Genomic DNA, 12,827 nt, shown 5'->3' with positions numbered 1-12,827 from the left:
TGGTGGTGAACTCCCATGATAAGAAGCAATATCAAGCATTTTTAGTTGTCTTCTGAAATTTTGTGATTAAAGAATAAGTGTATTATTATGACACTCAATACCTTGTGGCCACAATGAAGTTACATATACAGTGTATCCATCTGTATAGGTTTCCTTCAAATTATAATAAAACATACACAATTGAACAGAGTCTGAATTCAATTGTCCTGATTTACCACATCCTAATCCCATGATCAATTACTTTTATTTTTATTTTTTTAAAATTTATTTATTTATTAAGGATTTCTGCCTCCTCCCCGTCACCGCCTCCCATTTCCCTCCCCCTCCCCCCATCAAGTCCCTCTCCCTCATCAACTTGAAGAGCAATCAGGGTTCCCTGACCTGTGGGAAGTCCAAGGACCGCCCGCCTCCATCCAGGTTTAGTAAGTTGAGCATCCAAACTGCCTAGGCTCCCCCAAAGCCAGTATGTGCAGTAGGATCAAAAACCCATTGCCATTGTTCTTGAGTTCTCGGCCTTTTGGCTAAGATCAAGTGTAGTATCTGTTCTTATCAGTTTAATCGTCTAATTACTTTTATTAGTAGTATCTCTGAATACAAACTTATTTTACTTGTTGATATGTCCATATGAAATGGATCTACAGACTGTCTAAAAAATGAAGAATCTCACACATGGAACTCATTCTTCTTCTCTCTCATTCAGGAAATTTGTTCTTTACTTATGTTCTTATAATATACATGCTCACAGATCATTTTCTATGATTTCTACTTTTGTTCTTAATGCTACAAACACTTTAGGTATTTATTGTTAAAATGAAACTTAATCTCATAGGAAATGTTCAAGGGCATAAATTTGGTGGGTGTGGTGACAGTAACCTGATTTGAATTTGTTTCCTCCCCTATGCTTCAAGTTATTGGTGCTTGTTTCTCAAGGTATAAATATGGAAATTTTGTGTGAGTTTTATTATTTTTATTTATTTATTCTTTTGAGTATAATAGAGGGTTATTTATTTGGGGGTAGACTCACAGATCACAATGCTCTGCTGGAAAGGGGAAAAGCAAGCAAAATCCCAAAGCCTGGAAAGAGGCCAGATGCACGCTTTAAGTCAACATATATAGTATAAGAGGCCACGCCCAGGTGGGCGGGTAACTTAAAGGCTACTGGTGATAGGACTTCCTACAGCAGTTTGATTTGCATTTACCTGTCTTATTGCTCTAGCTAAGACTTCTAGTACATTTTAATATGCATGAGAGGAGTGGAGAACATTTTCTGGTTACTCATTTTAGTGGGAAGACTTTTACTTTCTTTTTGTTTAGGTTGATGTAGGTTGTGGCCATGCTACAAATCACCTTTTGGCATTGACATATGTACATTGTATTTCTAGTCTCTTCAGGACTTTCATCATAAAGTGATATTAGATTTTATCAAAGGCCATTTATGTATCAAATGAGATGATTGTGTATATTTTTCTCTTTCAGTTTGTTTATGTGGTAGTTTTCATTGGCTGGTTTTCATATGCTGAATCATCTCTGTCCAGCTCAGATGAAGTTTTCTTGATCATGGTGAATGATCTTTCTAATGTTTCTTTCTAATCTTTCTTGGATTTGGTTTGGAAACATTCTATCAAAAATTTTTGCACCTATGTTCTTAATAGATATTGTCTACAAGCTCTCCTTCACTGGGTTTTTTAGGTAGTTTATTATCAGGGTAATTGTCTTATAGAAAGGCTTAGCCCTGTTCATTCTTTTTCTATGTTGCAGAGTATTGGTATTAATTCTTATTTGAAAATTTGACAGAATTATTCATTGAATTCTTCTGAACTTATTTTTTGTTTGTTTGTTTTTGGTTTGGTTTGGTTCTGTGTTAGGAGTATTAGTTACTTCTTAGGGGTTATAAGTCTATTTACATAGCTTACCTGATCTTGATTTGAGTTTGGAAGGTCTTTTATATCAATAAATTTATCAATTTATTTTAGATTTTCCTATATGCTAGAGTATAGTATTTTTTATTTTTTTACAGTTACAATATTTACATTTATTTTATTTTTTACTATAATTAAGGAAAGCTATAACTATAACCATTTATTCGTCAACTCCATCAAAGACTCAAGAAGGATATAATATTACCTAATCAAACAGGAAGTACATTGTAAGCAACTTCCAAAACTCTAGAATTGTCAGAGACATCTCACTGTCCAGACAGTCACCCAAAGTTCTTCCACACAGTTGGGGCATCCATCTTTGTCCTACAGGCCCAAAGTGTATCTGTGGGTCCTGTATGTCCAGTTTAGTAGTCCAGGCAAGAGCATTTTTTTTGCCAAAATTGCTAGCAAACTCCACAAGGAGCCTCTTTGATGCCCATATTCCTCTTGAAGTAATTGGTGCTGCCAGGAGCAGATGTGTCTCATAGTCCTAACTTATTAAAATATTTTTATTTTATTTTATTTTTTATTGAAAATTTCCACCTTATCCCCTCTTCCTACTTCCCTCCCCTCCCCCCACTCCGTCTCCTCCTCCCCCTCCTCCTCCCTCTCCAGTCCAAGGAGCAGTCAGGGCTCCCAACCCTATGGGAAGTCCAAGGTCCTCCCTGCTCCCCCCCCCCCAGGTCCAGGAAGGTGAACATCCAAACAGACTAGGCTCTCACAAAACCCATCCGTGCAGTAGGATCAAAACCCAGCTCCATTGTCCTTGGATTCTCCGTCAGCCTCCACCGTCAGCCACATTCAGAGAGTCCGGTTTCATCTCATGCTCCATCAGTTCCAGTCCAACTAGCCTTGGTGAGTTCCCATTAGATCAGTCCCACCGTCTCAGTGGGTGGACACACTTCTCGCAGTCCTGACTTCCTTGCTCATGTTCTCCTTCCTTCTGCTCAGTCCCGTGCTCCAACGTGGGTCTCTATCTCTATCTCCATCCATCGCCAGATGAAGGTTACTTCTGGATGGAACTCCTCAGCACTGAAACAGGGATACCTGGTAGTCCAAGGACACCACAAACAAAAGGGTTGAAGGTGGGGGCAGGGCAGGGTCGAGTGGAACACAGAAGACTCTGCAGCAGGAGCTGGTGGGGGTGGGAAGGCTGTGCTCTTGTGTGAATTTTAATAGCCAAAGCTTAGGGGATGCCTCTGAGAATATTGGGGCCATAGTCTCTGGTGTCAGTTTGGAGAGATGGCTCACTGATTTAAATGCAGATTGTCCTTGAAAATGAGGCCTTGGTTCATTTCCAAGCATGCATGTACAGCAGCTCACAACAACCTGTAATCCAACTGGAGAGGATCTGATGATAACTTCTTACCTCACTGGGCATTTGCACATACCCCCACACATATAAATAATTTGAAATGAAACATGTCTTTTATAAAGAAGATGTATTTGGCTCAAGTGTGCATAGAAAAGAATTTTCTGATATGCTACAAAGGACTGAAAATTAAAGAGAAACACAGTGAGATACCAGAATATGTCCACTGAATTGTAAAAGTATCAACGACACCAAGTTCTGGATAGGTTGGCAACCTGTTAGCTGAAACCCCTTGGGATGATGTATATCAGATCTACTCCACATCAGATATTTACATTACAAATCATAATAGTAGCAGCATCACAGTTATAAAGTAGCAACAAAATAATTTTATGGTTTGAGGGTCACCACAACATGGGGAACTGTATTAAAGTGTGAAAACAATAGGGATATTCAGAAGCACTGCCCTATAGTGACAGCAAAATGATTGGTCTTTTCTGGGAGTGCTGGCAGGAAACGAGAGGACAGAGGATGGATAGAGTATCATCAGTGCAAATATCCATATGAGCCTGAGAACAAATGCATGCATTTGCTTTTGTCAAATCTATTGACCTGGATTTGGGTCACCCAAGCCCTGTGGTGTCTTGTCAGGTACTGTTGCCTTCTCCCTGGCCCTCTCCCTCCCTGTGAGAATCATATCTCAGCCTGTTCCCCACAAGTGACTGTCTAGTCATAATGTGTCTGGAAGTCCGAGGCTCATCACAATTTTCACACACATATAACCTATAACATCTTGATATACTGCTTCAATTTATGTCCTGTGGTTTTTAAGATTTTATTTTTAGTCATGTGTATGTGTCTCTATTCACCCGTACATGTGGCTGCCTGTAGAGACCAGAAGATTAGCAGATTTCCAGTATCTAGAGTAGCACGTGTTTGAAAGGAGTCTCACATTAGGTCTGGAAACCAAATTTCAAGAGATTGCAAAAGAGCAGTAAGTGTTTCTAACACCTGAGCACTCTCTGCAGCCCCGTATACTGTTTATGTTTAAAAAATAAAAGGGGAAAGTGCAAATCTATAATGCAAGGAAAATGACTAAAAAGGGCAATGGGAACTCACAGAACCTTAAAAGAAGAACTTTATATCTCGGTTTGTTTGGAGTCTCTCTTGTTTGTACTTCAATTGATATTCTCAAATATTCCAACATTTAAAATTAACATAGAATTCTATAGAAAATATAATTTAAATATAGGTAAGCCACGAATTAAAATTTTGAGTCCCTAAAAACTATGTAAATGTGACAAAAGTTTTGTTACAACAAGAACAAATTTGACCTGAGGTACCAGATTCCCCAGAGATAAAGGAAGGGGAATGAAGAGGAAAGACATGTTATGGGATTATAATCAATGCTTGGAAATGGAGCCATGGGAAGACAACCTACTCACACTTTAACTGTGCTCAGATGTTGGACTTTAAAGTAGAAACTGAACATTTAAAGTATTGACATTTTTCAGGAGTTTTGGACTTTTAAGGCTGGATTTTTTATCGTATAATGTTATTAAGATATTTTAAGGACAAGAATGGACAGGGAATGATTTAACAGTGAGTAACAGTGAGATTTTTTTAATTCAACACTGACATTTTATTTTCTGAAGTTTATCATAATTTTACAAAACAGAACAAAACAAAAAAAAAGCAGGTATCAAAAACAGCAGTTTACAAAATTTCTGCATTGGTTCTCACCTCAGTCAGTGACTCTGGAACTGGTGTCTTGTGTAAAGACTAGCCAGGCTGATTCCCTCTCCAACATGTGTGTTCACGTGATTGCTCTTGGAACTGCTTCATAATAGTAACTTTTTACAAGCACCGGTCATTTTTGAGAACCAATTTGGTTTGTCCAATTTTTTTTTCTGTGTGGCATTTTTCTTTCTTAAAAAACACTGAACTGAAACACAGAGTATGTATTTGTTTGGATCAGGACCAAATTTTCTGAGCTCCCCATTACCTGAAGAACACTGAAGACATCACTGGGCATATGAAATGACAGTGAATACCTGTGGAAATGTCTAAGGCAGCTACCTTGTTTTTGAAGAAAGTAGGGTTTCATCCAGAGGCTGATAGAGTTTAAATTACATCAGTTTCGATGTCCTTTCTCTGACTTGGGGTTGTTTCCCCAGACAGCCTTATTATCAGAAGGAAAATGTGATGCTTGTGTCAAAGAGGCGCTTATATTTTGCAAATACATTTATGTAGAGCAAGACTGCTTGCTCTGGACCCTGGGTCACCACAAAGAGATTGAGAGGCCATGATAATCGGAGGCTAACAGGAAGTAGCATCATCTGGAGGCAAGCAGAAATAAAGCTGGAAACTGGTAGTGGGGCTCACCCACAACTTGCTCTGGAAACACATTTTGCTTAAATAAGGGAAGTGTGGTCCAGTTTTGCAATGTTAATAGCTGCCAGTCTCTCATTTTTAAAAATAAAGATCACTTTCTGACTAGCATGAGTTAGGAAACTGGCCTCAAATTTGATCATATCTCTCAGTATTGGTTAAAAACAAAGTAAAACCCTTAAACTAGCTAAAAGAGTTAAAAATTGCACAAACTTGAATATAAATTACATATTATCAACATGATTATGAAAGGATCAAACACCCCCATTAAAACAAAATTTTCTCCACATTATTTCAATTTTCATTAAGGAAACTGATATGTAATTTTCTTCTTTATAGATATGAAAAAGGAAGCAAGAAGGCAAAGCTGAGAGAAACAGATGCTACCCTTTTGGTTGTTTTGGTCTTTGTACCAGCAACTCCCACTGCTGTGAACGCTGTCCAGTTCCAGCTGGAGGATTACACAGTTTTTCTTGCAGTCAAAGCACGAACGATGCCTACTCCTCCAGCAGCAAGTGCCTTTTCGTGCCACTGTAGCAACATAGCACTGCTGTTGTCGGATGGGCTCTCAAAGCCTTTATAAATATACTTCATTAGCAGGTCCACACCATTTTTGTCCAGAGACTGAACGGCCTTTTCAATATCATTAGCTTTAAAAGAGATGAGCACTTTCAAGACAATGCTGCCTGCCCGGTCCTTCACGGCCTGACTCTGTGTTGATAGGGGGTTTTTTCAGAGCTGCCTGCAGCGCGGCCGTCATGTTTCCTTGTAACAGCCTCATGAGTTCATCTCACCCTCGTTGGGCCCGGCTTGGCCATTGCCGCCTTCCTCCTCGTCCACGAACTTGTTCTCATCATATTCGTCCACGTCCACCTCCCGGAAGTGGGCAGACCACACCGTGTTCTTCGACGTCCTCGATTGCGAGGCGATGCTGGCCTCCCCTTCGCGGTGCCTCTTCGCCTTTCCCAGTGAGATGCTTGTATGTCAAATTGCAAGGGATTAATTTTCCTAGTGAACTTCAATTGTCAGATTGATACGACCTAGATTCAACTAAGAGGATGCATGTCAATTAGCAAATTACTTAAATCAGATTGGGTTATGGACTTGTCTTTGGGTGGGTGGCCCGATCCGCTGTGACAGGCATGATTCTTAAGCTAGAGCCCTGAACTGTATGAGAATGCTAGCTAAGCATGAAGGAATGAGCTGTAAGCAGTCTTCTCTGTGGTTGCTGCCCCAGGTCCTGCTTGAGTTTCTGTCATGACTGCCTCAGTGATGGGCAGTGACATGGAAGTGGAAGACAGATAAATCCTTTCTTCTCACCAGCTGCTTTTTTATCAGAGTAACTTACCAAGCCTCAGTAAAAGAAACCAGAACATTATCCAAATGACTTATTTAGGAAACATTCATTAATTTGCAGAAGCACTCGAAATGTAAATTAAAATGTAAAAAGATCAAGGACATGGGATATACGATTCAGCTGTTCTAATGCAATGACACAGGTGTTAACATGGGATAGAAAAAGTTTCATTTCATAAACATTGAAAGAAAATGCCATAAACATTAAAAATCTCATGTAAGTCTCACCAGTTGATCCCATACAACAAGCAAAGGAGTAGGAAGGCCAGCACAGTTAGTGCAGTGTGTTGAAATAAGAGCGGTGAGGCTGCGTCCCCCGCACCCGGCCGCCCACATGGCTAGCTTAGCTTATGCCCGGAAATAATTACACGGAAACTGTATTCTTTTAATCACTGCCTGACCCATTAGTTCCAGCCTCTTATTGGCTAGTTCTTACATATTGATCTTACCCATTTCTATTATTCTATGTAGTCCACAAGCTGGCTTACCAGGAATGATCTTAACCTGCGTCAGTCTGGCGTGGGAGAACCATGGCGACTCCCTGACTCAGCTTCTTTCTCCCAGCGTCCTGTTCTGTTTTCTCCGCCTACCTAAGGGTTGGCCTATGAAATGGGCCTAGGCAGTTTCTTTATTAATAAGAAATCACTCCCACATCAGCAGTGATCACATACAACCTGGGCACCTTTGTGAATCACAGAGGACCCTGGAAAGCGGGCGGGGTCAGGCTGGACCCTGAAAAAAGCACAAATGCAATTAAACAAGCAAAATGATGAAATCTAGGCTCTTTTGCCTCCCAGACCAAAACCATTAGAGAAGAAACCATAAGACTTCCATTCTTGGATGCCCATTGAGGGATTCATATGGCAGCTGGTATGTGTCTCCAACATCCTCAGAGATACCAGATGGGCCACATAACAGACAAGCAGCACTTAGCACTAATAATGTCAAGCAGGTTCAGACCTGCAAGGTAAGAAAAAGTGAACAAAACTTTCAAATAATTGGGGATGATGGTGTGAATTAGAATTTTCTTTCAACATTTGTGAAATGAAACCTTTTCTATCCTGTATTAACACCTGTGTCATTGCATTAGAACAACTGAATAGTATATATTCAGTGATAATATATATTCTGCAGTGAATACAAAGTCTTAAAACAGAGAAAGGAGAAGTTGGCCCTGACCGGTCGAAGATGTACACAGATAAGGCATTCCTGTGCATGTCGAAGCCCAGAAACCACAACATTGACATTTCCTGCCACCCCCAACCAGGGAAATGATGATGACGAAAAAATTCAGGGTAAGTTCCTGAATTTTGGTAAGTTCCTGAAGATGTGGTTAGAATGTAGTAACTTCTGTTTACTGTGGTAATATCAGTCCTGCAGGTTAGGCTAGTGGGGCCCATGCTTAAAAGCTCTCAATTAAACCTAGTGCAATGTAACCTCTTTGGAATCTATGATAAGGACCCTAGTAAAACCTCCTAGTAATGGCGAATATGGAGCCTGAACTGCTCCGCTTCTGTAACCAGGCAAGGCTTCCAGTGGTGGTACTGGGGCATGAATCCAGTCACAAACCCTTCTACCTACAATTTGTCGTGCCTGTGCAATATTCTGGGAGTAAAGGTGGTACAGAACTTGTGTTTGTGGCCAATCAATAACTTGTCCAACTTGAGACTCACACCATGAGAGGGAGCCATTCTTGACATTGTCCAGATGACCAGAAAGCAGAGGTTGCATACCCTAGAGACTTAGGATAGAACCAAAGACAAAGTAGAAAAAAAGCCAATGAAACATTTCCTAGTGACATTCTACTATACTCAGAGACCTGAGCCTAGCATAATATTCATCAGGAAGATTTCACTCAGCAACTGATGGGAACAGATGCAGAGACCCACAGTCAAACATTAGGCAGAGCTCAAAGAACCCTATTTGGTAAATGGGGAGGAAGGAGTGTAGAAGACAGAGGGTTTGAAGCTATCCCAAGAACACTCTGCACAGAATCAATTAAGCATGGCTCATAAGGGTTCACAGAGACTGAAGCGACAATTAGGACGAACATAAGCTATGTCCTCTGCATATATGTTATGATTGTGTATCTTGGTGTTCTTATGGGACTCCCAAAAGTGGGACCAGGAGCTCGGAATCTTTTGTTTGATTTCGGTATCCTTTTCTCCTAGTTGGTTGCCTCAGTCAGCCTTGATATGAGGATATGAGCCTAGTTTTGGGGAATGGTTTCATGACAGGGTTTCTGAGCCTAGTTTTATTATAGCTTGTTATGCTGTGCTTGGTTGATATCCCTAAGAAGCCTGCCATTTTCTGAAGTGAAAAAGATGAAGAGTGGATCTGGAGGAGAAGAGAGATGAAGGGCAGGAGAAAATAGGAGGGGTGGAACAAGGGGAAGGTGCAATGGGGATTTAATATATGAGAGATTAAAAAAGAACTTTCCAGCAGTGTTTCCCAAAAGAATATCAACACAAGAACACATTTTCTGTATATTCTGACTTGTAGAACCACACTGACTGGTGGAGATGATTGTCCTTAATTCATAAACAAGGAAACCAGGAATGCAGAAATTAAGAAATTTATAAAACCCTGAAATTACTTCAAATTTCTTTCAAATTCAGTTTATATTGGACTTGGACTTTATGCAAACCATGTCCTCTACTGTAGTAAAGACTCCAGTGTAGCCACTCAACAGCTGTGAATGAATGAGAAGGAAACAGGACTCTGAATCCAACTTTCCTTTTCTCATTGAACTCAGGTTTCTTCCCAGGTACAGGTGTATGGAATTCCCAGCATGACCAATGGCTGTCCTGAGTCACTGTGATAGATATCAAGTGGGAAAATCAATGCTAATATTTTGTGTGTGATCTGACAAACAAGGCTTACCTGAAGATCAGAGTGTGCAGCTAAGCCACTAGTTAGCTGTAGAGGCCAGGCACTGGTGGTGTACACCTTCAATCCCAGGACTCAGGAGGCAGAGGCAGAGGCAGATTTCTATGAGTTCAAGGCCACCCTGGGCTACACTAGATTGATCCAGTCTAAAAGACAAACAGAGCCAGGTGGTAGTGGCTCATACTTTAATCCCAGTACTTGGGGCCACATTCTTTTAATCCCAGCACTAGGGAAGTGGAGACAGGAAAGGATATGGCTGGGCAGAGAGAGGAATATAAGTTGGGAGGAGAAAGGAGCCCATGGCATTCAGTCTGAGGATTAGTGGAGACAGGATCTTTCCCACTTTGGTCTGAGGTAAAAGATCTCTCAAATGGCTGCTCCTTTATTTCTCTTATCTTCCAATATTTATCCCAGTATCTGAATCCAGGTTTTTATAATTTAGACCAATTAGAAATTATGTAACAAAAAACACATGAAAATCCTTAATGAGAATTATATTTTTTACTTTTCTGTTGTGATGAAAGGCAACTTGTTGATGAAAGGATTTAATTGGGTTTGTGCTTCCAGAGACATCCAGTTCACCAGTATGGGGAGGCAAGGCAGCAAGCAGCAGCCATGGAAGTAGGAAGAGAAAGCTGATCACTCACATTGGACATTCTTATTTAACTGAGACTTCTTTTCTCAAGAGAGCCAACACTATGCCAATATGACAGTTTGATCTCTAGAACATTGCACCACTTGTCAACTTGAAACACAATCACCTTCCCTTAAGCTATCCTCTTTCAATTCCTTGTCCCTGAGATCTCATGTTAACATGATTAAATGAAACTTAGCTGGATTTAAGAGTTCCACAACATCTAAAAATTTAAACATATTAAAAGTCCAAGGCTCTTCAAAACTACAAAGTATTTTAATTGTGGGTTCCTCTAAAGCTAAAAACAAATTACATGTTTCTTATTGCAAAATGAAAGAAGATAAAGTTTGTAGAAAAGCAACCCCAAATCCCACTGTGTAAATCCAATTTCTGCTGCTCAATATTCATCATTTGGGGCTTCTTAGTGGGTAATTTATCTCCAAAAGGTTTAAGCAGTGTCCTTTCTCTAGTTCTTCCATACAGAGAACACATGACTTGGCTCCTAGGCTCATGCTACCTCCACTCCACATTTGCCACTGCCCTTTTCAGAAATCCCATGGGCCTGACATCTCCATTTTGCTGGGATCTTCATTAAAATTAAGGTTGTAACTTTCCTAATGCCACATCTGATCTCACCAAAGATATGTCCGACTGCCATGTAGTACCAAGACTCGGCTCCTATCCATGAATCTATTCAATCATGTGTTTTTTTACACATTCAAAACTGGTATCACTTAAGTGACTCTTACACATCACCAAGATTGGCTGCCAGATGAAGATTCAGCCTTGGTTCTCTTGGACTATAACTTCTGTCAGCTGACCCTAAGGAAAATGCATTCCTAATGCCCCAGTAGTTCTGAGCTCTTATTATTCACAGCTGATTCTTCAGTACCTGATGACCAACACTCCTTTTGTTCAAGAGAAACACAGGTTTATCCTCAGTGATTCAGACCTAGTTTTAATCACAGCTGATTCTGAAGGCCCAGCTGACAACCAGCCACAGACTCTTTTTTAAAAATTATTATGTGCAATGGAAAAAAAAGAGAAAAATTTTATTTTATTTAATTAAGTTTTTTTCAGTTATTGTACATACCAACCACAGTTTTGCTTCCCTCTTCTTCTTCTTCTCCTCACACTCCCATCTGCTCCCCACCCCATTTTCTCCTCCTCTGTCTCTATTTAAAATGGGGCAGGCCTCCAAGTATGTGCTTGGACAAAGCATGGCACATCAAGTTAGGTAGGACTGAGCTACTCCTTCTGCATCAAGGTTGGCAAAGGTAATCCAGGATGGGGAATAGATCCCAAAAAGCCAGCTATGTGCCTGAGACAGGTCCTGATCTCACTGCTAGGAGCCTTACAACCACACCAAGCTACACAACATGCAGGAGGGCCTGAGTCAGTACCATGAAGGTTCCCACGGGCCCAGAGTCCGTGGTCCTCCACAAGCTCAGGTCAGCTGTCTCTGTGGGTTCCCAAATAATGACCTTGACTCCCCTGTCTTATACAGTCCTCTGTCTTTCTTCAGAAGGATTACCCAGAGCTCAGCCCAGTGTTTGGCTGTGGATCTCTGCATCCAGTCACAGACTCTTAATACAAAATTTCACACAAATGACCTCTGGCCCGATTCTTAATTAAGTCCTTGCTCTTTCTGAAACCTCCAAAGTTCATCATCTAAGCTCCTACAATAACTTCTTATTAAGCTCTGAAAATTCATCAGAGTTCCCAACCAAAAGTTCTAATATATTTAAGATAATTTTCTTCTGCTTCTTCTCGGTGATGGTGATCAGTTCTTCCTGTTGTATGACCATGTTTCTTTTTAGACTGTTGAATGAATTTTTGCATTGGCGCCTACCCATGTCTTCCTCAAATTGATGCTGGCATTGTCTTTGCTTCTTCATCCAATCCTTGCAGTTGCTGTTTGTGTCTTAGGGAGCTGCTGATGTCTCTCTTGGCTCACTCTCTTGTTTTGCTCTGTGCAGTTGCACCCTGTGCTTCAGAGTTCTGAGGTCGCAGGTGATAGGTGGGTTTAGGGACAGAGTGGACCTTGTAGCTTACAGGATCTGATCCATGGGGGGTGTTGGAGCAGCCTACCTGTAGGAAGCTTGCCTGCTGGCTGGTTAGTGAAGCTGAGGCAGGTGGGGGAGGGGCCTGGGGTTTTGCCCTGGTATTAAGGCTCTAGAGAATAGGGTGCCCAGCCGGCTGGCCGATCATTCACCTCTTGGCTCACTGTGAAATTTCAATTCTAAAGCTTCAGTATGTGATAATCTCAACTGAAGCAGAAATAGGACAGCACATTGTGAGCTTATCAAGGGAAAGAAATCCACAG

The 12,827-nt window shown here is 40.8% G+C and overlaps 2 pseudogenes; one reads left to right on the top strand and one right to left on the bottom strand.

The window, feature by feature from the left end:
• The first annotated feature begins 501 nt into the window (after positions 1–501).
• Positions 502–613, top strand: LOC113457345 (annotated as a pseudogene).
• A 5,468-nt stretch (positions 614–6,081) lies between these two features.
• On the bottom strand, positions 6,082–12,309 carry LOC101997174 (annotated as a pseudogene).
• Between the last annotated feature and the right edge of the window lie 518 nt (positions 12,310–12,827).

Source organism: Microtus ochrogaster, chromosome 22, assembly GCF_000317375.1.
Source record: "Microtus ochrogaster isolate Prairie Vole_2 chromosome 22, MicOch1.0, whole genome shotgun sequence".
Lineage (NCBI taxonomy): Eukaryota > Metazoa > Chordata > Mammalia > Rodentia > Cricetidae > Microtus > Microtus ochrogaster.
Note: the sequence above shows the minus strand (reverse complement) of the source record. Positions and strands in the feature narration are given on the sequence as shown.